Source organism: Lepisma saccharinum, chromosome 27 (genome assembly GCF_977018435.1).
Source record: "Lepisma saccharinum chromosome 27, izLepSacc3.1, whole genome shotgun sequence".
Taxonomy (NCBI): Eukaryota; Metazoa; Arthropoda; class Insecta; order Zygentoma; family Lepismatidae; genus Lepisma; species Lepisma saccharinum.
In genome coordinates, this window is record NC_139255.1 from 37,987,625 (window position 1) to 38,014,426 (window position 26,802).

Sequence of the window (26,802 nt, forward strand, 5' to 3'; positions counted from 1 at the left end):
CATATCTTTTCTATTGTATAAATATGGTTTCACAAATAATAAAAAGCACTATTTCGGGTAGGTTTGAGATGTCACGATACCTCCTACAAGCTTTTTTTTAGAATCAGAAATATGTAGAATGCAGATAAACAATGTAAAATACAGAGTGATTCAAAATTATTGTACGAGAGTTGATTTTCCATTTTTAAAATGGAATCTACAGAACATGAAGCGCAACTTGAAGGTTTTTAGTACATATAGAATTAACACCGAACTGTTGTTATTTTGACATGTGCCCTTCTAATCTCACAAGTATCAATGCGGCGTGTGGAGCGTTGCCAAATAAAATTTTTGAGTTATCAGTTCCGCGGCGGTTTCATTTGAAAAATGAAGGCAATCAATTTGAATTGTCTTGTAAATCATTCCAGCTGAAAGAAACTGGATCAAGTAATGTTAAGATTTGGTGCTTTCTCATTTTACACAATTTTCGTTCGGGTCTTATATACTACATAGATGAGTGGCCCCTTCTGATGAAGACAGTTATGGTCGTAGGGCAGCAGAGGTCATCTTTCAATAGAGACCATGAGGAATATAATAGATTTTCTGTTTTTAACGCAATTTGTTTCAGCTGGAGATGCTTTGCATGCCATCATGAGGAGAATACATTCCCAATAACCTTCGAAACCAAAATCATTTGTAAATAATAAATAACTCCATTCACCCAGCGCTAACACATAGTTTCTTAAATCACAGTATTGTAAATTGCGTTTTACTCTATTTTAGCTTCGAGCATGAAAATAAATGTGTGTAATATTTTCAGGTGTGGATTTTGAAGATTATTGGAAGAAACCTCTTTTCCGCTTTACAATACGCACTTATACGTCTACGTTTACGCGTATCCAGGAAGGGTTGATTGGGGTCATGTTCCCCAAATTTAGTTTCTATAATAATGAGAGATTGTCGTACTCTACTATTCTTATCGTATAAATGTGAATTACATTTGATGTGTTCAACTCAAAACTTGATCCCTTACAATGAAAGAGGAACATAAATTGAGAGTATTTGAAAATAAGATCCTTAGGAAAATATTTGGACCTAAAAGGGATGAGGAGACAGGTGAGTGGAGAAGGTTACATAATTTAGAAGTACATAATTTGTATTCATGTCCAGACATTATTAGAATGATTAAATCAAGAAGACTTAGGTGGGCAGGCCATGTGGCACGAATGGGAGAGGAAAGAGGAGTTTACAGGATTCTTGTTGGGAAACCTGATGGTAAGAGACCTGTAGGAAGGCCAAGACAGATGGGGGGATAACGTTGAGAAGAACATAAAGGAAATCGGTAGGGATGGAAAAGAGTATATAGATCTTGCTCAAGATAGGGACAGATGGAAGGCCTGTGTTGCTGCAGCCATGAACCTTCGGGTTTAAGAAGGCTAGAGAGTTAGTTAGTGTTCAACTCATAACATTTTCCTATATGGCTCACCTAAAGTTTGGTAAGTTCTTGTAATTTTCTAAGCAAGATAAAACTTTAAAAAAATAAGCCAACATGTGTTGACTGTAAACCGCCAATATTAAAATTTGTAAAATTATGTAGCTGTAATGAATTATTTTGTGAACACCTACAAACATGGTTATTTTAGAACAGCTGTTCCAAATAATGCCCTTACCCGATGTCCAATAAGGCCCACAGAATTTAATAAAGAATAGTTTGAAAATTATTCATTTTATTTTAATTAAAAAACAAACATAAATTGGTGTGAAATAACACCAAAAAAATATGAAATTTCAGCCTTGCATGTAAGCACAAAATTGCTTTATCCTTTAAAAAGGTTTAATTTCAGAGTTCAATTTTTCTATTTCTTCGGTAATTAACCTAATTACAAAGAACACACATGAAAGTAAAGTACTCACATGAAGTTTGAAAGTTTCTCTTTGTTTACTAGACCCACACAAGTTTCGTGGACATACAGGGGATGGACAAAAATATGGAAACACCACTACATCGGAACGGATGATATCGATGCAGTTTTTCCACTTGAAATCGGACGCGGTGCGACATTCTTTTGTTTGGCTCTGTGAGATAGGATCCTGTCGGACTGGTAGGAGTCGACAGTTGCGCTGTAGATGGCGTGCAGTGCAGTTGATACTGAATCATGTCCGAGCTGACAGTGTTTCAAAGTGGGCAAATCATTCTCTTACCAAAGTAGCCATGTTATTTGGCGTATCGAGAGGGACTCTATGCAAGATCATGATGACATAATAGTGTGTCCGGAAAGAGATCATCAGATAAACAGCTGCGTGGACAAAAATGTACACTGAGTGACAGAGACAGAAGAATGGTGCAAGATCCCATTATCCACCATCCACGACTTTTATTTGTCCATTCCTCGGAGACTGCAGGTCGTTTTGGAAGGTAAAGGCGATCCTGCACCTTATTAGCAACAGCATTCCGGCTTTTCCTCGCAGGTGTTTCGATGTTTTTGTCCATTCCCTGTATGTCTTCAATTATTAGTGTGTCTCATATTAGCAGTTTTGCCTTCACCACAAATGCGACAGCTTTCTTCAAGCATTCTTACCTCGCACACTCCCTGCTTACTTTTGAGAGAGGTCAACGACCCTAAGTTCAGTGTTTGCTTTTGCCACCTATTACATCAGTCCATCTTTACAGTCGCGATTAACCTTGAAGTAGAGAAGGAACGTTATCATGATATAAAACACAAAGTTTATGGAAGTTGTAGGCGGGTTTATGTCCATTCATTACTCTTCATTTGTACGATGAGCACGTTGATTTGAATGACTCAAGATGCAGTGCGCATGCGCAGAGAAAGCGAGGGGAAGAGAAGATGGGGCTAGGACCAGTGTTGCCACATATAGAGAAATTTCCCTTTTGCAGGGAATTTCGGACCGTAATTTTAGCGAAAAGGGAATTTCGATGAAAAATACCACAATTTCAGGGAAATTTTAAGGTCATCTGACTTTACATTATTAAAGTTTATGTTAATTTCGAATTTCATATCCACATTTTTATGTTATTTAATATATTTTGCTATTCCTACTTGTTTCTGCTCCTTTAAGTTTATTGTACGTTGCTTTTATGCATCTTTGGATAAATAGTAACGATGAGGATTAACGATTAAATGCATTCCTGACCAGGATTCAAACCTGGAACATCTGGTCAGGAAGTGATGAACTGAAATGAGAAATTTCCTTAAAATATTTTTTATTCATGCTAATAACGAATTCAACGGAATACTTAACTACGTGCTACTACTGCTTCCACCAACACCACAAATAATGCTGCTGCTATTACTACTACTACTAATTATTATTATTATATAATTTGCTTACGTGAAGGGAAAAAATGGTCCAAAAAGGGAAATTTTGCCCCTTGCAAAGGGAAATTTGTGTCCTCATATTGTGGCAACACTGGCTAGGACAATTATTCTCTCTCCGAGGACCACTTCGAGTGCTCCCGTTGAGATGGAGACAAAACATCCGCCGATTGAACAACCCTCCTAGTTTTCCGCGAACGCTTGACTTCCCTTGAAATGCCAGCTAAACAATTTTCTGACTGCTTATCCTGAACAGCCGGCAATCCCATTCACCGGCCTGTAACTGTGGTTGCTGGTTGCGCAGGATAATTTAAGCTTTTAAAATAAGGTTTCAATTGTGGAGAATATAATGCCTTCGGATTGCGGATTAGATCTGGGTATAGATTTAAGGGGTACAGAACCTCACCGATGACGTAGTTACCTTGTAAGCATGCGGTCCCGGGTTCCATATCCCGTAGAGGTAAACTGCGGAGTGGTTCGCATCCAATTTCAAGCTCTTCGGTTCCGATTAGCCTATTTGTGCATAAAGTGTACCAAAAACAGACTATGGTAAAAGTTTGACTGTTGAGGTTCATTTAATGGTCAGGGAACTCGCCAAACCCCAGACACATGAACTCAGGCCCGTAGCCAGGCAGTGGTCAGGGGGCACAGCCCCCCCTTGACACTGGTATCAGCCCCCCTTGACATTAGTTAAATCTATTTTGTGTAATTTGTTTCCAGTGAGGATTGAAAATGTAGACAGCTGACAATTGTAAGGATTAATCCACATAACATGAACAACAGCTGTTACATTCGCTCATCTTGTTTATGAGCTGAAGTCTAAGTAGCTGCAAGTATTTAGAAGATTATCTAGACTTTGTAAGTGCTTTCATAGGGGGGTTCGTCATCTGTATCTTCACTGTCCCTGTTGCGACCTCCCGTTTAGACAGAAATCTGTGACTTTGATATAATCATGCAAATTCCCTTCGCATCTGCATCAAAGGTCAACAGCTCTTAAGATTTGGGAACGAAGGGGAGTGTCATTGCTTCGGCCGGGGTCGAAATATACTGTAGACAATGTGATTGAATATTGTGCGTTCTTTTGTGTGTGATAAACATATCTGTATCACCTAAAGTAGTATTGAGTGTGCAGTGGTTCTCAAAGTGTGCACCGCGGCACCCTGGTGAGCCGTGGCTGGGTTTTAGGGTTGCTGCGAAATGTTACATTATTTTCACTGAAATGATTATATTGTTCCAAATATTTGCTTATTTAGTTCTATTTACATGTAAAATGTTTCTGAATTTGAAATATGTGTATATTTTTTAACTAAGGCAAGCAACCTAACCACGCTAATTACGCGTTCCAAGTGCAAGATAGGCCCCCCCATTTTGACTAGGGCGCCGCAGAAAAATCTTAACACTAGGAGCGCCGTGAAACGAAAAATTTGCGAACCTTTACTGTAAGGAATGATTTCAGTATCAATCAATTAACACCTCAAGAGATGGTTCAAAAGACGTAGAAAAATGTAGTATCTGCATGATATTTGTAAATTTTATAGAAGTTAATGACCCCCTCCCCACAAACACACATTTTCATTCAGTACTGTTCATTTTTTAAAAAAATTGACTTTGTTTACAAAGCCCCCCCTGATAACCAGTGAGCCCCCCTGAAGATCAATTCAAGCTTCAGGCCTGCATGAACTTTGACTTGATAAGCTTTACTCAATATGTAAATGAATAGGTACAAAAAACTCTATGATGAATGGAAGTGTCAAATGCATGTAAACAAAAGAAAGCGTGTTGTAAAATCCAGCACAGCATCGACATGCCAGGAAATGACACCACTACTTCGCTTATGACAGAAAATGGACTTACCTGGTCCCCGCGACCTCTTCAGTTACGACCATTATGAGATAATATAAAGCGATACAGGTCCAAATATTTTCCAGAGGTTTTGGTTTCTTGTTATGTCCTTCCTTTAGTGCAAAGGACCATGTTTCACATACTTATACAGGGTGAGCCTTAAAAAATAGACAGTTTCAAAGTTTTACAGAAACAAGAGTTTTAATAACATGGCTGATATACTTACATGGTTGGAAGGGTATGTCCTAAAGTTTACATGCCTATGTTACAAGTGTTCCATGTGTGACCCTTTTGTAACACGACAGATATCAATGCGATCGTCCTGTTCTCCCTAAACACGTCTTTTCCCCTTGCACAGACAATCACTTTCCTCAAATTCTTGCCCCATTCCTAGATGGACTGACTGCCTTCTTGATGGTTGTTTACGTTACCGTGTTCTAAAACGACGCTGTACGATAGTAACAGAATTTGTTTTTGCAAATTCAAACACACATAAAGCTTATTCTTCCTGGCTGGCGGTCATATTGCTCGACTGACGTCAAGGGCGCTTACGTGATGCTGACGTCACGGAAACAAACTAAAAGTGGAGGTCGTAAACTGAAGAATTTCTCTATAAAACGGTATTAAATGCTTCCTGATAATACGAACAGTTTTCGATTTTCAAAGAGTTTAATCTGTCTATTTATTTCAAACTCACCCTGTATAATACAGCACAGAAAAATACTGTTTTGTATACTTTTACTATTAGACGTGAGAACAACAGTTTCTGAGGAGTAAAGTAACATTTACTTCCTGGATTAAGTTTACTTTTTACTTCCTCTTTAACATCATTTTCGTTTTCATTATTTCTTCTAGTTTGGAGTTTGTAAACTAATCAAATTAGATCTTACTAATTAAGTTTCGATTACAAATTAGATCTTACTAATTAAGTTTCGATTACAAATTAGATCCAACTAATTAAGTTTCGATTACAAATTAGATCTTACTAATTAAGTTTTGATTACAAATTAGATCTTACTAATTAAGTTTTGATTAAAAATTAGATCTTACTAATTAACTTTCGATTACAAATTAGATCTTACTAATTAAGTTTTGATTACAAATTAGATCTTACTAATTAAGTCTTGATTACAAATTAGATCTTACTAATTAAGTCTTGATTACAAATTAGATCTTACTAATTAAGTTTTGATTACAAATTAGATCTTACTAATTAAGTTTTGATTACAACTTAGACCTTACTAATTAAGTTTTGATTACAAATTAGATCTTACTAATTAAGTTTCGATTACAAATTAGATCCAACTAATTAAGTTTTGATTATTATCTAATACTTGATTTTGATCAGTAAAGAACATGCGTTTTGTGTTGTTTTCTTTGCTGTGAAAGAAGTGAGAATTGACATGAGTGATAAGATTAGATCTGTTGTGCACTCGTCTTATAATCAAGAGGACCCTGAGTTCGATTCGAGCTAGTTGCACTTTAAACTGTAGTCAAGTCTCAATTGTTTTTGACAAATTCTCCATATCTTACTAACAAAAGATAATATCCCATCCTAAATACACTTTTAACGCTTATGTTCCGACTTTCCCGTAAAGATTTTAAAGGTATTTTCATCTCCTCCAACTCTTGCCTCAACACAGTCTTAAGTTTCTTAATTATCGAAGAAAAATCTCGTCCACTTTTCTTCCAAACTTGAGCAATATAAAAAAGCAGACAAAGGATATTTTCCGGCTCGTTTAATTTCCTGGAAACAAAAAAGGCATCGTTTCCTCTGACGTCCTTTGACGTGGAAACCTAATTTCATCCGGCCCGCTAATCCCACGAAGGTTGGATAATTAAGAAAAACCTCTTGTCACAGGCAGTCGGGACAAGAGAGGATCTGCCTTCCGCAACATGGTAGCATTCGACTAGTCTGCAACGGGGATTAAGGGAGAATCGGATTGGAACTCGGAGCCCGTCGTATGGTTTCGGGATTTCCATCCACACGCCTCTCCTTCACCACAAATATAACATGGGAAATCGCCATCGCAGAATGAACTATCTTTCCCTTTCCCCTCCCTCTTTCTCTTTCCTCTCCATCTCTTCTCTTTTGCATTTCTCTGGAGAGAGGGAGAGATAGAGAGAATTTATCTTTCTCTCTCCTCTTCCTGAGAGAGAGAGAGAGATGATAGAAGGAAAGAAGGAATTATTTTTATCTCACTTTCTCCTTTCTTTTCTCTTCCTTTTCTCTTTCTCCTTTATTTTCTCTTTCTTTTCCCTTTCTCCTTTCTTTCTCTGTCTTTTCTTTCTCTATCTCATTTCCTTTCTCTCTGCTTTCATTTCTCTTTCTCCTATCCTTTCTCTTTGTCTTTTCTCTTTTCATTTCTCTTTGTCTTGTATTTTCTTTCTCCTTTCATTTCTCTATCGCTTTCTCCTTTCCTATCTCTTTGTATTTTCTTTTCTTTCTCTTTTCATTTCTCTTTTATTTTCTCCTTTCCATCTCTTTGTATTTTCTTTTCTCTTTGTTCTTTCTTTTATCTTTCACTTTCTCCTTTCCTTTTCTTTTCCTTTGTCTTTTCTTTTCTCTTTGTCCATTCATTTCTCTTTTATTTTCTCCTTTCCTTTCTCTTTGATTTTTATTTTCTCTTTGATTTTTATTTTCTCTTTCTCCTTTCATTTCTCTTTCACTTTCTTTCTTCCTTTCTCTTAGTCTTTTCTTTTATCTTTATCCTTTATTTTCTCTTTGTCCTTTCATTTCTCTCACTTTCTCCTTTCCTTTCTTTATTTTCTTTTCTCTTTGTCCTTTCTATTCTCTCTCTCCTTTCTTCTCCATTGAGAGAGGAAGAGAGAAAGAGAGAGGGGGAAGAGTGAAATATCCCTGGTATTTACTTTTATGGAATATTGTACTGGGTTGGCAACACTAGATCGTAACTGCTAATCCTATTAGTGACTAGGCTAAACCACTGACAGTAAGATAGGAAAGTGTGGGTTATAACTTTAGTCACTAGGCTCTTTGTAGTTAATATATGCAGATTAAACTGTCTAATTCATTCTTCAGAGATTTAAAACATATGTTTAACGTTTGTTACCTATCAGCGATATAGGTCATCAGTACTTGACGTGAAGGCCGAATCAATAAAACTCCCCTTTGTTCCCAAAACTTGACTTAGATGCGGAAGGAATGTGGATGATGACGTCAAAGTCGCAGATTTCTGTCCAAACGGGAGGCCGCAGCGAAGGTACAGATAAAGAAGTTCCTCTGTGGAAGAACTTTCTTACGTCTAGAGAATCTTCTAAATGCTTGCAGCTACTTCTGCCCATGAACAAGATGAACGAATGTAATAGCTGCTGTTCATGTTCTGTGAATTTATCCTTCCTCAAGTTGTGAGCAAAGTAATATCTGCTATCTACATTGGAGCCGTTTACCCACCGTACCTCCTCGAGAATTACATTGAAATTTATATTAATCGACAGATTTTTATTAGTTCCTGCGCGCGGAAAACACAAATAACGGAGATATTTGATCACAAGGTATGACCCGCGTAAGCAATAACCTGCCATTTCGGAGTACTTTCGCCGCTTTGTATTATTAAAATCCTTTTATTCCAACTCAAATAGCGAAAGAACACGCCGAAAATAACTATCGGTACCAAACCTAACAATCCTAACCTATGTAAAATTATAGCTGCTGTTGTGGAATGTCGTTTTGGGTGATAGATTCACTTGCCCGAAGCCTTCAGGCTGTTCTTCACGGTAAAGTAACACGCTAAGGTAACAGACGCACCCAACCGGACTACTCAATCGGACTTCTTAGTTTGACTCCGTGCCCAAATCTTACACCCTCGATTTCACAAATATTTCAAATAATTTCGTCAAATAAATAAGTTTATTTTAACAATGGGTGTTTCTAAATAGCGCGGAAGGTATTTTTTTTTTAATCTACGGATACGAAACTTACGTATTTTTTATATTGAAGTTCCTTACGTCTATACGGCTTTTCAGGGTTTCCATAATGAATTCATGTCACAGGCGGAAAAGGAGTGTAATGTGGTTGCATTTTTTGGAGGAGTATCTGGATGAGTTTTTGTGGTTTGACAGGCATGTAAAACAGCGACGAAACGCGATGAGGAATATCATTCAACATATTGTTGAACGGTGTCCTCAGCGTGTGTACATACGTTATCTTGTGGAACATTGTGCACATTTCATTTCGCAACTGCAGGCCAGAAAAGGGGAGGGTTGTATTTTGTGAATGACTTGTGGGATGGGATAATTTTCAACTTCTTATTTCTATGATGGTACGGAAAGCGGAGGGTAGTATTCTGTGGAAAAGGACAACAAAGACTTTTGGCATACGACTTACTTCTCTTTTGGACTTTCAAATTAACTTCGACCCGCAATTCAACCTGCACTTGGGATAAAGAGGTAAGTTACCTTTTGAGGTTCAATGCAGCCTTATTTCTTTGATACCTAAATGTTTCAGTGGAAAAATGGTATTGCGGACAGGTGGCTCCGGCAAGTTTCTAACATACCTTCAAAAGTGACTCTATATAGAAAGGTGGGGCCGCGGTAGCGGTAGGAGGCGGAAGGGTAATTACCCCAGGGACGGAGCCCGGAATCGGTGCGGAATTTGAACACAGCAACCACCTCGCAATTTCAAGCTCCAGAATTTTATTATTCACAATTAGCAGCACATAATCTTCATTAAAAAAATCATCTGCGAAATCGAGGGTGTAAGATTTCGACATGGACCCCTCAGTTTCTGGCAACAAACAGAAACACCGACTCACTCTTCATCGCTATTATGCGTGTGAGAAAACTTTAATAAGTTCAGTTACTATCATTAATGTTCACTTAATGGCTAATCACAGAAACTCAGTTTCCAAATAATAAAACTTCAAACATGGATGATATTTTAATCTTCTACCTTCAGGAAAATCAACTCATTATTACACAACAAGTAAACAATATCTTCCAACTCCAATAATTGAAATATTACAGACATAATTATCAATAAACTTACATTTCACAACATCGTCAATGTCCACAACCATTAACAATTTTCTTATTCCCCTTCGTTCTCCATCCCAAGAGTCTTACACACAGGTTGGTCGTCAACCACCAGTTAAACATAAATGCGTCATACTTCTGGAATCACCGATCTGCACAGGGCCGTTACATCACAATAACACATTTCCGCGAGGTAAGATCAACTGAAAACGTTTATAAACAAGAAAATATTCATATATCATGCACAATATTTCACTTTCTCTAGGGGGTACAGAGTGTCAAGGGTGCCTCTACATTTTCATTCTTCACTGCATACATATTATAGGGCGCTGAGCCCCCCCCCCCCCCTGGCTACGGGCCTGAGACAGATAGATTGGCGGCACACTGTGAAAAACCTGTTCTTGAACACAAGCCAAGATATTCACTGTTACCATCCCATCACATTGAAGAAAATTCCTTGAAGATTTTCTCCGATAAATCAATTGACGTTGTACTCAACGGGCTTGATATTCTGGGATCTGACAGCTCAACACTTTCTTGCTTGCCAACCCTGCTGTTTACGTCCCTGACTCTTCATGACGTCATTTTGAAGGGAAAGCGCGACCTTTCAGCCTGGCAGAACTGTTAAGACCCCGGATGGCAGGAATTCTCCCCCTTCCCCTCGGACGAATGACTTGCTGACGTCATTCGTTATGCAGAGTGAGTCTTCTTTTGCCGACAGCTGGCGTTCAGAACTCTTTTTAATCTTTCCTCCCTTTTTTTTTTGAACCTTCTTTCTTGTCCTACGCTGACGACCTAATGTTCGTTGATATCTTCTCGTTCAGCGCCACGTGAGGGAGATTGCCAGAACCGTAAGAAACAGGCAGAGAATGGTTCTCTTTCATGGCGAACTCGTGTTAGGATATCCGTCTCGAGAGAGGAAGATGATGCGTTAGCCTTTCTATGTTTCTGGTGGGGCTGAGAAAGAAGGGAAGACTGAGTTTATAGGAAAGACTTTAGTTTTGTGGTCCATCCGACGCAGAACAAGCAAGCATTGAACCGCAATACTATCGATCACGAAATGAAAGTTGGATGCGCACTATGATCTAAAAGATACACTATACAGGGTGTCTCAAAAGTAATAGCGCAAACTGACGCAGGTGAAAGTACACGATAATAGAAGCAAAAAAGTCTCAGTAAACATGGGTCTGCAAACGAACCGTTTACGAGATAATCCCGAATGTGTGATTACAAGCCGCCACTGACTTCATTATTTGTAAACGTAGTCCTAGTTGGTAAAATGCTAATAATGTGTGCGAATGTTCTGTTTGATTGGAACGCCACCTCTCGGAAATGTTCTGTTTTGTAAACAAAGAGCAAACCTCGGACCACTTGGTGTTTACAAAATGCAATCAATGACGGCTTGTAACCACACACTATTAGTATTTTACCAACTAGGACGACGTTTACAAGCAATGAAGTCAGTGGCGGCTTGTAATCACACATTCGCGATTATCTCGTAAACGGCTCGTTTGCAGACCCATGTTTACTGATACTTTTTTGCTTCTATTACCGTGTACTTTCACCTGTGTCAGTTTGCGCTATTATTTATGATACACCCTGTATAGCCAAAAGTCACCGGACACCCAGTGCTGTTCATGCCAAAGACACCAGCCAGGTAACTAATAAGATATCGAACCTTCCTTTGCTATTAATACAGCATTTACTCTTCGGGGTAGGCTTTTTACTAAGTAGGGTAGGATGGTACTATTTCGATCATCCGTTCTAAAAAGTCGAATATTTTGCTTCCTGTTACTGGCAACGCTGATTTGAGGAGTGAGGGTTGTTTCGTTGGGTGTCAGGTGTGTTGTGCAGAAACATCGAGAAATTCTGCGCAGAATCCGGTAAGGTGGGTACGTTGTAGAAAGAATTGGTGCTTTGTATATAAACGTCTGCGTCATTTTGCGTGCCCCGTGTTTATGCTTGAACGTAGGACAGTGAAATTCAAGTCAAACGTGGACCAGCATGTGCTGGCTGTAGCATGTGACATGGGTAACAATGTGGTGAGAGATGAGGGAACTACAGAAATATTTGTTTCCATGCACAAAGTGGTGCGATCGATCGGCGGAAATGGTACAATTTCGATCAGCAAGGTATACGGTTTTAGTTCCATTACCGTAACGCGTGCAACACATTACTTCACAAAGTATGGAAGTAATGCTGGAAAGAGAGTGGAAACATCTTCTACTCATTTAACAAGCAACAAAAACTTGTGCAAAACTGCAACCAATAGGCCTACTAAAAAGAGACTCTTCGAGGGTGTAAGATTTCGACATGGACCCCTCAGTTTCTGGCAACAAACAGAAACACCGACTCACTCTTCATCGCTATTATGCGTGTGAGAAAACTTTAATAAGTTCAGTTACTATCATTAATGTTCACTTAATGGCTAATCACAGAAACTCAGTTTCCAAATAATAAAACTTCAAACATGGATGATATTTTAATCTTCTACCTTCAGGAAAATCAACTCATTATTACACAACAAGTAAACAATATCTTCCAACTCCAATAATTGAAATATTACAGACATAATTATCAATAAACTTACATTTCACAACATCGTCAATGTCCACAACCATTAACAATTTTCTTATTCCCCTTCGTTCTCCATCCCAAGAGTCTTACACACAGGTTGGTCGTCAACCACCAGTTAAACATAAATGCGTCATACTTCTGGAATCACCGATCTGCACAGGGCCGTTACATCACAATAACACATTTCCGCGAGGTAAGATCAACTGAAAACGTTTATAAACAAGAAAATATTCATATATCATGCACAATATTTCACTTTCTCTAGGGGGTACAGAGTGTCAAGGGTGCCTCTACATTTTCATTCTTCACTGCATACATATTATAGGGCGCTGAGCCCCCCCCCCCCCCTGGCTACGGGCCTGAGACAGATAGATTGGCGGCACACTGTGAAAAACCTGTTCTTGAACACAAGCCAAGATATTCACTGTTACCATCCCATCACATTGAAGAAAATTCCTTGAAGATTTTCTCCGATAAATCAATTGACGTTGTACTCAACGGGCTTGATATTCTGGGATCTGACAGCTCAACACTTTCTTGCTTGCCAACCCTGCTGTTTACGTCCCTGACTCTTCATGACGTCATTTTGAAGGGAAAGCGCGACCTTTCAGCCTGGCAGAACTGTTAAGACCCCGGATGGCAGGAATTCTCCCCCTTCCCCTCGGACGAATGACTTGCTGACGTCATTCGTTATGCAGAGTGAGTCTTCTTTTGCCGACAGCTGGCGTTCAGAACTCTTTTTAATCTTTCCTCCCTTTTTTTTTTGAACCTTCTTTCTTGTCCTACGCTGACGACCTAATGTTCGTTGATATCTTCTCGTTCAGCGCCACGTGAGGGAGATTGCCAGAACCGTAAGAAACAGGCAGAGAATGGTTCTCTTTCATGGCGAACTCGTGTTAGGATATCCGTCTCGAGAGAGGAAGATGATGCGTTAGCCTTTCTATGTTTCTGGTGGGGCTGAGAAAGAAGGGAAGACTGAGTTTATAGGAAAGACTTTAGTTTTGTGGTCCATCCGACGCAGAACAAGCAAGCATTGAACCGCAATACTATCGATCACGAAATGAAAGTTGGATGCGCACTATGATCTAAAAGATACACTATACAGGGTGTCTCAAAAGTAATAGCGCAAACTGACGCAGGTGAAAGTACACGATAATAGAAGCAAAAAAGTCTCAGTAAACATGGGTCTGCAAACGAACCGTTTACGAGATAATCCCGAATGTGTGATTACAAGCCGCCACTGACTTCATTATTTGTAAACGTAGTCCTAGTTGGTAAAATGCTAATAATGTGTGCGAATGTTCTGTTTGATTGGAACGCCACCTCTCGGAAATGTTCTGTTTTGTAAACAAAGAGCAAACCTCGGACCACTTGGTGTTTACAAAATGCAATCAATGACGGCTTGTAACCACACACTATTAGTATTTTACCAACTAGGACGACGTTTACAAGCAATGAAGTCAGTGGCGGCTTGTAATCACACATTCGCGATTATCTCGTAAACGGCTCGTTTGCAGACCCATGTTTACTGATACTTTTTTGCTTCTATTACCGTGTACTTTCACCTGTGTCAGTTTGCGCTATTATTTATGATACACCCTGTATAGCCAAAAGTCACCGGACACCCAGTGCTGTTCATGCCAAAGACACCAGCCAGGTAACTAATAAGATATCGAACCTTCCTTTGCTATTAATACAGCATTTACTCTTCGGGGTAGGCTTTTTACTAAGTAGGGTAGGATGGTACTATTTCGATCATCCGTTCTAAAAAGTCGAATATTTTGCTTCCTGTTACTGGCAACGCTGATTTGAGGAGTGAGGGTTGTTTCGTTGGGTGTCAGGTGTGTTGTGCAGAAACATCGAGAAATTCTGCGCAGAATCCGGTAAGGTGGGTACGTTGTAGAAAGAATTGGTGCTTTGTATATAAACGTCTGCGTCATTTTGCGTGCCCCGTGTTTATGCTTGAACGTAGGACAGTGAAATTCAAGTCAAACGTGGACCAGCATGTGCTGGCTGTAGCATGTGACATGGGTAACAATGTGGTGAGAGATGAGGGAACTACAGAAATATTTGTTTCCATGCACAAAGTGGTGCGATCGATCGGCGGAAATGGTACAATTTCGATCAGCAAGGTATACGGTTTTAGTTCCATTACCGTAACGCGTGCAACACATTACTTCACAAAGTATGGAAGTAATGCTGGAAAGAGAGTGGAAACATCTTCTACTCATTTAACAAGCAACAAAAACTTGTGCAAAACTGCAACCAATAGGCTTACTAAAAAGAGACTCTTCCCACCGACAAAGAGACAAAGGAGCAGAGAGACTTCGTCAGCACTGAAAAATAACTGTGATGTGTGTGCATTTTGTAATATAAGTTATTACTAGGGGCCGGGACATTATGTTATAACATATTTCTTATTTGGCTTCGGATCTAATATTGGGGTGAGATCTTTACATATCTGATGAAAATCAGCCGAAATAGACAAACTTGACAAAGCATATTTTGACATATTTCACCATTTTCGCGTTTTTACAACATATTTCTTCCATTTTATTGTAATAAGGCATACTTCTGTATAATTTCGTGATTCTCTCGCACATAATCGGTTATTTCATAATTGTTTCTTCGTAGCTTTAGCACAACGGATAGTTCATATGGTCGATGGCAGGATATGGAAATTGCGGAGGAAGAAAGGTGCCGTCTTTTCTTAGTACAGAACAATAATACCTCACTTTTTTATCCCGCCGACAATTGATAGCCATGCAATCATTATTGAGGAAAAATGTTCTCTCTCATTGTTGCACGAGAAGTAAAGAAGTTTCGTTTTCATTCCTTTGTCTTTCGCTTTTCACAAAAATCAGTCAAAAGTAAAAATATCATTCGGTACATTACAGCCCCTACTCTACTCTATCGGGTATGGGAGAAATTCGAGAGTTCTGTTGTACATATTTTTGAATTTACTGGGAATATTTCTGCATTTTTCTGACATATTTGTAATTTTTCATGACATATTTTCCAATTTATATGACAAAATTACATACATATTTTACAGTTTTGTAGGATATAAAATCCCGGGCCCTAGATATTACAGTGTTGCCTCAGAATCTAAAGTAGACTGGATATGGTGTCATTGCTGGAATCGTTGGTATCACGAGTTGTGTGTTGGCGCTAAAGGAAAGAAGCAATTCACCTGCGGCAAATGCCTGTAATGGCAGTAGACACAACGGACTTCTTTTCATGATACTAACAACAAATCAAGGAACACACGTCAATAAATCCTTGTGATTTTTTCATGATAAAAATAGACCTATCTATAAATATTACGTAAAGATCTTCTGTTTCAAATCTTTCTGCTTTTGTATATTTTTAAACCATAGTATGTTTAAAATAATATAGCTACATCAAATATTGTAATGTAGCAAGAAATTAAAAACTTATCTCCCTAATATAATATCCGAGTGGTACTTACAAGGTAGCCTAATATTAAAAGAACGAAAAAAAAATACTCTAGGCGTAGCCATACATACTTTTCCAATATTTTGAATTATGTAACGATGAGTAGTCAAATAGAGTTATTAAACTAACAGAACATGCAGTTTGTTATTATTTTGCTCCTGTAGGCCTACACCGTAGAAGAAGTTGCACTTGTAGTATATATATTAAGGATACTGTTTCTTCACTCGATGTTGATCCAAATTGTACCGTACGGTGATCAGATTTGTACATACCTAGGTACTTCATTCTTCCACAACCTTGAGTGTGTGTGTATTTCTATTTTATTTTACGTCCCTTTCCTACGTATTCGGTTAAACAGAGTATGAGGATAAGGATCAACTTATGAAGGTAATGGGAGAAACGCAACTGCACATTCAAGAGTGACCAGGGATATCTGTCCCTGTATCCAGTAGCATACATGATTAATATGTTTAACATTTTTCATACACAGGGTGATTCAGAATTCCTATTACACACTGCTAGTTGTTGAACCCATGTCCGGAAACTTACCGTTCTAGTACTACACAGATGGCAAGATGACATAATTTCACATCTCCCGATTCACGGTAGGCAACCCACATTGACGGAGGGCGACGTCTTCAGTCACCTGATACCATGTGTGCTGCTTCCAACGTCCTCTGTTTACAATCCGGTGTGCTTCGACCTTCTTGTATTTGCTATTCAGTCGAAGCGGAAGACAGTACAGTATGGTTTAATACACGTTTGCCGAGAACACGGACATGTTAATTTACGGCGAGGCTGGACGTAATGATAGAGCTGCGCAACGTCTGTATGCAGAGCATTTTCCGCATCGAATCATTCCATCACAATTTTTGCCCGATTAGATTATGGAGATGTGAAATTATATGATGTTGTCATCTGTGAAGTACCAAAACTGTACGTTTCCGGACATGGGTTCCTTATCAAAACTCGATCTACTAAGTCCCCTCTACAACCCCTAGAAGTTTGTAATAGGAATTCTGAATTACCCTGTATATAAAAAGGTTAAAGAAAACACTCACTACTAATTAATTTGTCACTAGCACTAACAAAACCACCAGTTTATTATTATTATTGCTTCATATGAAGGATAAAATAGGGGGAAATTGTGCTCTCAGTATCTGGCAACACTAGACAGAGAACTGTATACTTACTTTGTCCTAGACATGTTGTCTCCACCGCCAGCATTCCACCGCCTTTTTCATTTATGTTTCTTGTTCCTTCCTCCCCTCCTTTCCCCGCTTTCTCCACTCCATCTTTGGTGTCGTGTCCGAGCAAGATTTATGTGGAGAGTTCCGTTCGGATTCTACAAGAGTCTTCACTCAATCCAAGAGTTCTCCTTCCCCCTCCTCCAGTGCCACGGAAAAAAACGCGCACCCACCCAACCGTCCGGGATGGTCTTTCAATTTTTGAAAGGCTTCCAACTGACGAAGAACAAGCCCCCGTAAGTCTCTTTCTTTATCTGAACCATAACTGTCTACTAGTCCTGCTCAATGGACCGTGACGAGCATATTCTGTCTTTATGCACCATGTTCACCATTCGTCGACTGCAATGTCGTACGTGCAGACAGGTCTCTTTCAAGACATATTATCTTTCTTTCTCTTGTCAATCCTGTAGTCAAGTACAGTCACGGCCACTGCCGGCTTGTAATTAATACATTGACTTTCAATGCAATCGTTACAAGCCGGCAGTGTGCGTGACTGTACAAGGCTGCTTTCACGTCCATATTGTCTCGTCTAGGTCACGGGGGTGGCTTAACATAATTGACTTTTGGGGTTCACACACAAAGGTGAAAGTGTGACACCCCTATACTGAACGCAACTCCATCTGGCGGCTGGGAAACAGCGAATCAGCGATCAGTTGAATTTTCTTCGACTGATATCGGACATTTTCGAGTCACAAGGCACCGAGCGTTGTTCGCGGGACGAAACAAGTGAGTGTTGGGTTCACCACATGTTGCCAAACGTACTGTAAAGGGAGAAAGAGTTTTCTCGGTCAGCACCAGAAATCAGCGGGTTCAACTGCACACGTTGTTCTGCACGATGAAGTTTCCGGAAGGACCACCCACAGGCATAGGCGTCGACTCCATGGGGCTTGGGGGGGGGGGCTCGAGCCCACCCCCAATGTTAACGATGTGGGGGCAGAGCTCCAAAATAATTTTGCTTAAGAGAATCTAATGTATTATTTTGCATCTCTTGTAAAATTTACTCTGAATTGTACCACATGAAAACTCGTCTATTTCCAGCAACTTATAACAGAGTTGCCTATGAGACCATACTTTTGAATCACCCTGTGCTTCTAATAACTGGAAATATAAACATCAGCTTCATGTTTATATTGTATTTCATTTCTGTTAGACTATGAAAATATGTTATATTGCATTAAGCAATCATAACACCATTAAACCTTGTTTCCATGATATGAAAAACTCAATATGCTGACCAAGGCAGAAATTTATTTTATTACAAAACATAAACTAAACGTAACGTTTCAACCTTCTAGCAAGGTCTTCAGACTCTGCACCAAGTACAAATGTAACAAGGTACAAAAGCAGGACGATATATATATATACACAAAAATACTCCCCTACAGACTATTAGAAAGTTGTTCTGGAACATTCTAGCAGGTGGCTTTCCCTTGTCAACTGTACTTTCACCTGAAAGTGAATGTGGTTGGACTCTTTATCCCACGCTTTATTTCCTTCATTCTTCTTCCTTCTTCAAACAATCAGTTTAAAATAGGTTCTGAACCACTATGTGCCTCCACTGGAACCCGGGGTCTCTTGATTACAAGGCAACGTTATTATCTCAATGAGGAGGAGTGTAGTGATACAACACATGACAATACGACATAGTGTGATACAACATACCGTTGCATCAATGTCAAAATCACAAAGGTGCCAAACCTTATTTCGATTGATTGATTCGGTTTATTTTACTTCGCTTTCCTGCTACGTTTGGCTAATCGTGAGGATGAGTGATGATATGATGAAATTCATGATGCTACATTGACAAAGAACATCCGTGACGAGACCGGGATTCGAACCCGGAACCCCTAACGCCGTGGCGCGCCGAGTATTACTTCGAGATAAAGGCGTTTTAATATTCAATCTCCTTGGAAAAGCCAGGTTTTATATTTGTACTAGCTGATTGCCCGGGTATTTATTTATCCCAAGCTTATATTAGACACCCCTAGGGGTAACAGGGGTGTCTTGGAGTTGAACGGCATTGGGAGTGTCACTATTCATCTTAGCGACCCCGAAAACTATGGATTCCACACTAATATCGGTCGTTTTCGATTATTTTTACTTCACCCCTTCCCACCCCCACCCCTAGGGGTGCCAGGGGTGTCTTACCCCCACAGTATTTCTTTCCAGATTGTAAGTGATGTGTGTAGCAAGTTTGCTTGAAATTGCTCCAGGATAGTAATATCGCACCTTCTGTGTAGACAACCAACTTCGCTGTGCTGTGTAGCAGGAAGCATAACTTGCAGGATATGACACGAAAATGCATTGCAACAGAATGCTATTTTATGTTCCCTTCCCACCCACACCCTAAGCGTGCCAGGGGTGTCTTACCCCCACAGTACATCTTTCAAGATTGTAAGTGATATGTGTACCAAGTTTGGTTGAAATCGCTCCAGGAGTTCGAGAGTTATGCCGGAACAAACACACACACACGCCTATTTTTATCTGTTAGAAGATAAATGTCATTTGTAAAATATGTACCTCTTATGACTGTGTATCAGGTCATGTAAGTCTGCATAGGAATGTATGAACAAAAAGTAGTCAAATAGGTGATATCGTTAAATTTGGTGTATGAGATATTATTCGCAGATTCAAGGGGAAGCACAGGGATTTTGGCAACTTTCTATCTTAGAATTCTCGTTCTTGTCTCCCCAAAACCAAGCACCACTTACTTTATTGCTTCTTAATAAACGGCCTGTTCTATTCCCAGTCCATCTTTTTAGGTAGTTCCTCTGCAGAGATCATTTCAACTTGTCTCTAATTCTGTTTCCTTTTGCGATAGAGAGAGTGGATGTTTAAGCTTACTCGGTAAAGGAGACGTCTCAAAGCAGCAGCATCACTTTATGATCTCTGCCCTTTTTTAAGCGTAAATGAAGACACTGGAGATTCCCAATTCCGATAGTTCCTGGCTGCAAAACCCTCTCAAAGCTTTGGGAACTCGTCTCTATCTGAGGAGGTCTTACCTCATTTGTTTGTCGGCATCTCTGCAGCGGCAGTGGCTGAAGAGTCTTGCATTTTCCATCGCTAACATTTCGTGTAACGCGTGCAGTACCTGCGGGGGAGGCCTTTTTGTGCTTGCACGAACAAGTGTTTGGGGAAGTTTGTGCATTGCCCTGGGCTGCGCTTGTCTGCCTTTTGTAAGAGATAGGAACTCTCCCCCCTCTCTACCCCTTTCTCGTTTTCTCTCCTCTCTACTTTTCCCCCTCTCACTTCTCTCTCAGACGCCTCGGCGGACTAGCACATTGAGTACTGCTTTCAGGATCCTTTGTGAGGGTCCATAATCAGTTTTATCTATACAACATCCATGCTCATCGTCGCGATTAGCTCAGCCGGTGACTTTACTCTGTCGGCGTCTATGCTGGCACGATATTATTTCAGAAGAAAGTCATTGCCAACTGTAAATCTGTACCGCGTGGTTGCATACATGCAGGGTGAAATGCCATTTTTGCGAGGGCCCGTAGTGTCGAAACCAGGTTTAAGGGAACAAAATACTATTAAGAAATGAAACTCTGTGTACTTCTAAACGTTGTGAAAATTTTACGGTGTTCAGAAATTCGAAGTTTATGACTTATACTGCAGGAGGTCTTAGAAAGAGCGTTTTCGCGGGCTAACAGCAGACGTCGCTCGCACACTGTTGCCTATACTCTCGTGTCGTCTGCTCCTCAGCCGAACAAGTAGGCCGAGGTAGCAAGAGGCAGAGGTCACTCACCCTTCCAGAAGGGTGCAGCGAGCTAAATGTGGCAACTGGGTTCGCTCATTCGCGGACCTGATTGGTTCTCGCAGACATAGACCCATATTGTCGTCTGCTGCAAGCCCGCAAAGCGATCTTTCTAATGCCTCATGGAGTCTCGTAGTATATTTTTTTGATAAGCGTGATGTGTTCCCTAAATATATAGAAATTTATATTGTGAAGAAATTAATTGAATTAAGGTGCTTTTTAAGAGAATGTTTTGAGATTTTTGACCATTTCTACGTGATGAAGCATATTTTCATGGAGTTTTGGTGATATTCAGCATATTTTCGCTTTTTCAAGAAATATACAGTCATTTTCCAAGTGGATTCGTTCTTGCTCCCATGTTCACTCGAGGCTTTCTTTTTTACTACAGCAAAATCTCTTTCATTTTTAATTGAAAATTTACAGAAAGTATTCATTGTGCATTTCAACTCATCAGGATCCATAAAGTGAACTGAAAATAATATGTATATGAAAATATTTCAGCATAAGTTAGATATTGATGGGATGTCAGGGGTGTAGTACACCCAATTGTCAACCTCACTTCCACGGACTGCATTTTGCAGACGAACGAGTCTCCGGCGACTGGCCCTGTGGCCAGTATAATTCTGTGTGTTGTCCTGTGTCTTGTCCTTATGTGTGCTGAGTGCCCCTGTACAGCCTCAGCTTTTAACCGAAGTCAGAATATTTTAATATGTTAGTTACGACACGATATTACAGTTATGTTTATTTTATTTCTGTTAACCTATTTCAGAATATTTTAGTCTTCCAACGTTAAATGTGTTATTATTTACATTTTAGTTCAGGTAAGGGGCTGGACCCCGTATAAAGTGACGGGTACAAAATAGCCTAAGTGCTGACGCACCCAAAATTTTAATTTCAAAAAATTCAAGTTAGATATTGGTTTGGTTTGAGTTGATGTCTTAAGTCCACTTTATGCACAGTAAGGCTAATCGGGACTGGACCTACGGTTTAAAGTGGGATCCGAACCACTGTGCCATGTGCCTCCACCGGGTATCGAACCCGGGACCCCTTGATTACAAGGCGACTACGCTACCACTGCACCATCGGGGAGGTCCTCAAGTTAGATATTGATGTTTGAAACAGTGTAGTTATGAGGGCATATTTTTTAAATTATATTATAGTGCACATTTTGTAAAATTTTAGGTCATAAGAGCATATTTTATTTTGCATATTTTGGTGATTTTTAGGTCATAAGAGCATATTTTATTTTGCATATTTTGGTGATTTTTAGGTCATAAGAGCATATTTTATTTTGCATATTTTGGTGATTTTTAGGTCATAAGAGCATATTTTATTTTGCATATTTTGGTGATTTTTAGGTCATAAGAGCATATTTTATTTTGCATATTTTGGTGATTTTTAGGTCATAAGAGCATATTTTATTTTGCATATTTTGGTGATTTTTAGGTCATAAGAGCGTATTTTATTTTGCATATTTTGGTGATTTTTAGGTCATAAGAGCATATTTTATTTTGCATATTTTGGTGATTTTTAGGTCATAAGAGCATATTTTATTTTGCATATTTTGGTGATTTTTAGGTCATAAAAATCGTATCCCTACTCATGAGCAAAGTTCAGCCTGTGGCTGCTCTATTATTTATCCTGCAAAACGTGTACAAGCAAAGTGCATGCTATGATAGATACAAATATTTAGTTACATTCATCACTACAATACTCACTAACACTAGTACTCAGTCGCACAAATCAAAAGATAGGAGTTCCCAATTTGAAACTGGTAATATATTTTGTTTCAATTTCAACTCAAGTATGCTTAATCGGTACCCTTGACGCTCTGTGCCCCCTAGAGAAAGTGAAATTGTTTGCATGGTTTATGAAGATTTTGTTGTTTATGAACATTTTCAGTTTATTTTAGCTCGCAGAAGTGTGTTACTGTGAAGTAAAGCACGTCTGTTACCTTAGCATGTTACTTTACTGTGAAACAGAACAGCCCGAAGGCTTCGCGCAAGTGAATATAGCACCCAAAACGACTTTCCACAACAGCAGCTATAATTTTACGTAGTTAGGTTAGGATTGTTAGGTTTTGTACTGATAGTTATTTTCGGCGGATTTCTCGCTATTTTTGTGTGAATGGAAATAGTTTTGACTAACAAAAATCTGCGAAAGTACTCCAAAATTGCAGGTTTTAACTTACGTGGACCATTCTTTGGGACCAAATATCTCCGTTATTTCTGCTTTCATAACGCTGGAACCACTTTTGCATTACGAAAATCATTGAAATCTGTCGACGAAAGAAGAATTCGACGTGATTCTCGAGGGGGTACAGTGGGTAAAGGGCCCCGCTGAATCTACCATATGTATTGACATTCTGTCCCTCCTCATCAAAAAGTATTTTTGCTGCTGCCCTTTTAAAGTTGCTGTATGTAACAAACGAGGTAGCATCTGGTGGTACACCATGTATGTTATTCTTACACAATCTTCAGTTCACCCTATATGTACTCCCCCTCTTTCATTCATCAGTTTTTCGTCCTCAAATCTTAAAGTTCAATGAGCATACTCATCCTTCGATATAACTCTCTTCTCAATATCGGTTTGGTCATTGGACCTTCTCTCGACGAATTTTTCGGTTTATTTAGCTGAGATTTCCTTTATACCATGATCTTAATATCGACACGGAATTTGAAAGTACAGCAAGAAAAGAGAAACACATGGAAATGGAATAACGTGTACTTTATCTTCGTTAAAAGTACACTCCAAGTATTCACTACATGGGTTGACGAGTGGAGCTTAATCCGTAGTGGACACGCCTGGGTCATAAGAACTCGACGGAAATTTGTTTTGCCCTTTCATTAAGAAGTGGTTGGCATCAATGACGTGACTGGCGCAGTTGTCGTCTTCGATCCAGTGTAGTGGTTACCGAGCAAAAACATCTATAATTGTGTCCCCAGGTCCCAAATGTGTCGTTAGCGTTGCTTTGTGTGTTAACGCGTGTTCTAAAGTGGCCTCATTATTTCGAGCATTGTAAACGAAGTGGATATCCTTGCAACCTTGGATGATCCCCTAACAGGTATTGATTGATTGATTTGGTGTTTTAAGTCCACTTTATGTACAGTAAGGCTAATCGGGACTGGACCTACAGTTTAAAGTGGGATCCGAGTCACTTGCGCCTCCACCGGGTATCGAACCCGGGACCCCTTGATTGCAAGGCGACAACGCTACCACTGCGCCATTGGGGAGGCCCTAACCTAACAGGTATTGATGATATCAGTAATGTTGATAGTGAGTACGAGGTTATTGAACATGAATCAGCTACAAAGGAAATAATATGGAGGTGAAGCATCTCATAGGAAAACCATTAACCTCCATATTCTCCCCGGTAATTTAGTTGCACTGTACTGATTAATTAAGTCTCTGCATACCAGAATACAGATTGTGCGCGCTGCTGCGGAGTCGCCATTATGCTTTATCCGATTGTGGCGCTGCATAGTGAGAGAATGGTGAACTTCGAGATCATGCAATAAAATTCTTTGAGTTTCTCTTTCGTCTAGTACCACTCGCATTCCACTATGTTACATAACATTTTAGCAATGATGAATTGAAATGTGGGAGGTTTGAATGGAACACGCTGTAAATCTAATTTCTTTTGTGGTAAAAACTGATATATGTGGCCAAAGACTCCAGCGGTAAGGGGTAATATCCCGGAATAAAATTGTATTCCTCCAAGTCCCACTCTGAGGCTTTCGTCAAAGTGTAATTGTGTTGTTGCTTCTCTTATTCGTGTGTTTATAAGTAGACCTCGGATTTTACGTTTTTAACCTAATTTTTCCTTTACAGGTAAATAAGAAGTAATAAGTTATGTAAGCGTTTCATTAAAAAATGCAACAACTGAAGAAGTATTATAGTGCCTAAAATAACCTATTTTGCTTGTTTGAACCTATTTTAGGTTTATGTACATAAGATAAACCTTTCTATTTTTAGGTTTTACATGATTTTTATGTCTCTGAGAGGTATTTACTCGGTTTGGTGACCAGACAATTCAATGACTGGCATGTTTGAAACATATTTTCTGACGATTTCCCTCCCTCCAAGTCTGTGATGTTTTTCAAATCTCCAAAGAAAACAAAATGTCTGACGCCACTGTTACCCTGCACACATTGACGGCCATTAGAGGGGTACTTCTTGCCCCCCAAAAACGCTAAGCATTGTTTACTAAGAGAAAGTAAACTGTCCTTGCCCCCCTTAATAAAAGTTGCAATTGTTCACGTCTAGGAAGAAAAACTGCTTGTACCTTTTTTTATGTTTTACCAAAATTCACGCACTGGAAGTGATGTAAAGAAATTAATATTTGGTAAGAAAATTCATACAACCTTGGTGACAATGAAGTTCGACCAGAAAGGAATACGTGATTAAATGCACAGAGGCATAGGCGGTGGAATGGGTGACCCGCAAAAGTGACGCATGTGTGTAGAGGAGGCTGGTGAGCAGGCAAGAATCGTGATCCCAGCATGTTGCACCCAAGGTCACGTAAAGAACGAAAACGGGGAACAATACGCGTGACATTGAACTTCGACCAGGCACCAGACCCATACGGAAATTCCAGATAGTGGCACATTCGACGGAAGCATGACGTCACGGACACGATAAGGGAGTCCGCCGTATATAAGCGGGTGCTGTGCACCGAGGAACCGCAGTGCATCATCACCATGGCCAGGGGCAAACCTATTGACAACACCGTGAGGAGAAGAGTGGTGGAGTTGCAACGGGATGGACTCAGTGAACGGGAAATAGGGCGCCAACTGAACTTACCCAAGTCAACCGTCCACTGCATCATCAAACACCACCAAAATACGGGTACTACAGAGCCAGGTAAGGCCCCCGGTCGAAAACGCCTGCTGAGCGTGCGTGACCTACGGGTATTTAGGCGCTATATCCAGACCAACAATCATGTTTCTGTGGCCGAATTACGACTGTGGACTCGAGAACGCTTTCACATTGAAGTGTCAACCAGAACCATTCGCCGTTACCTACAGCGATGCGGTTACCGAGTGTACAAGGCGAAACGTAACCCCTTCCTTTCCATGTTGAACAAAGGCAATCGACTACGGTGGGCACGAATGTACCGGGGATGGACATTTCGGCAGTGGAACAGGGTTTTGTGGACGGACGAATCCATTTTCAATGTTGTGTACGGGAAAATAAGGAAAACAGTCATTTGTCGGAAGGAGGAACAGAATGAAGCAAAATCTTATGCACGTCGGGTACAGAAACCTGCGTCAGTGATGGTATGGGGATGCATGACGGCATCTGGGGTCGGCCCACTACACGTCAGTGAGGGCATTGTGAATGCACACGCCTATACACGCATACTGGAGCGGCATCTTCCCACTGTGCGAAGGCACCTGTTCCACAGTCGGCGTCTCATCTTTCAACACGACAATGCCAGGCCTCATGCAGCGCGGCTGACAAGAGAATGGTTGACTCGCCATCACGTGCGAACTCTGCCATGGCCACCATCGAGTCCCGACCTCTCGCCCATTGAGAATGTGTGGCGTGTTCTTAAGCGACGTGTGCAACAGAGGGGACCCACGACAGTGGCTGCTGTTATCGCCTGCCTGCA

The 26,802-nt window shown here is 40.0% G+C and overlaps 1 protein-coding gene across 6 annotated transcripts in view; it reads left to right on the forward strand.

Annotated features, from left to right (window-relative positions):
- The window catches only part of dysc (whirlin protein dyschronic), an 817,084-nt gene that overhangs the window by 437,656 nt on the left and 352,626 nt on the right, over window positions 1-26,802 (forward strand). The gene's annotated exons all lie outside the window — the stretch shown is intronic.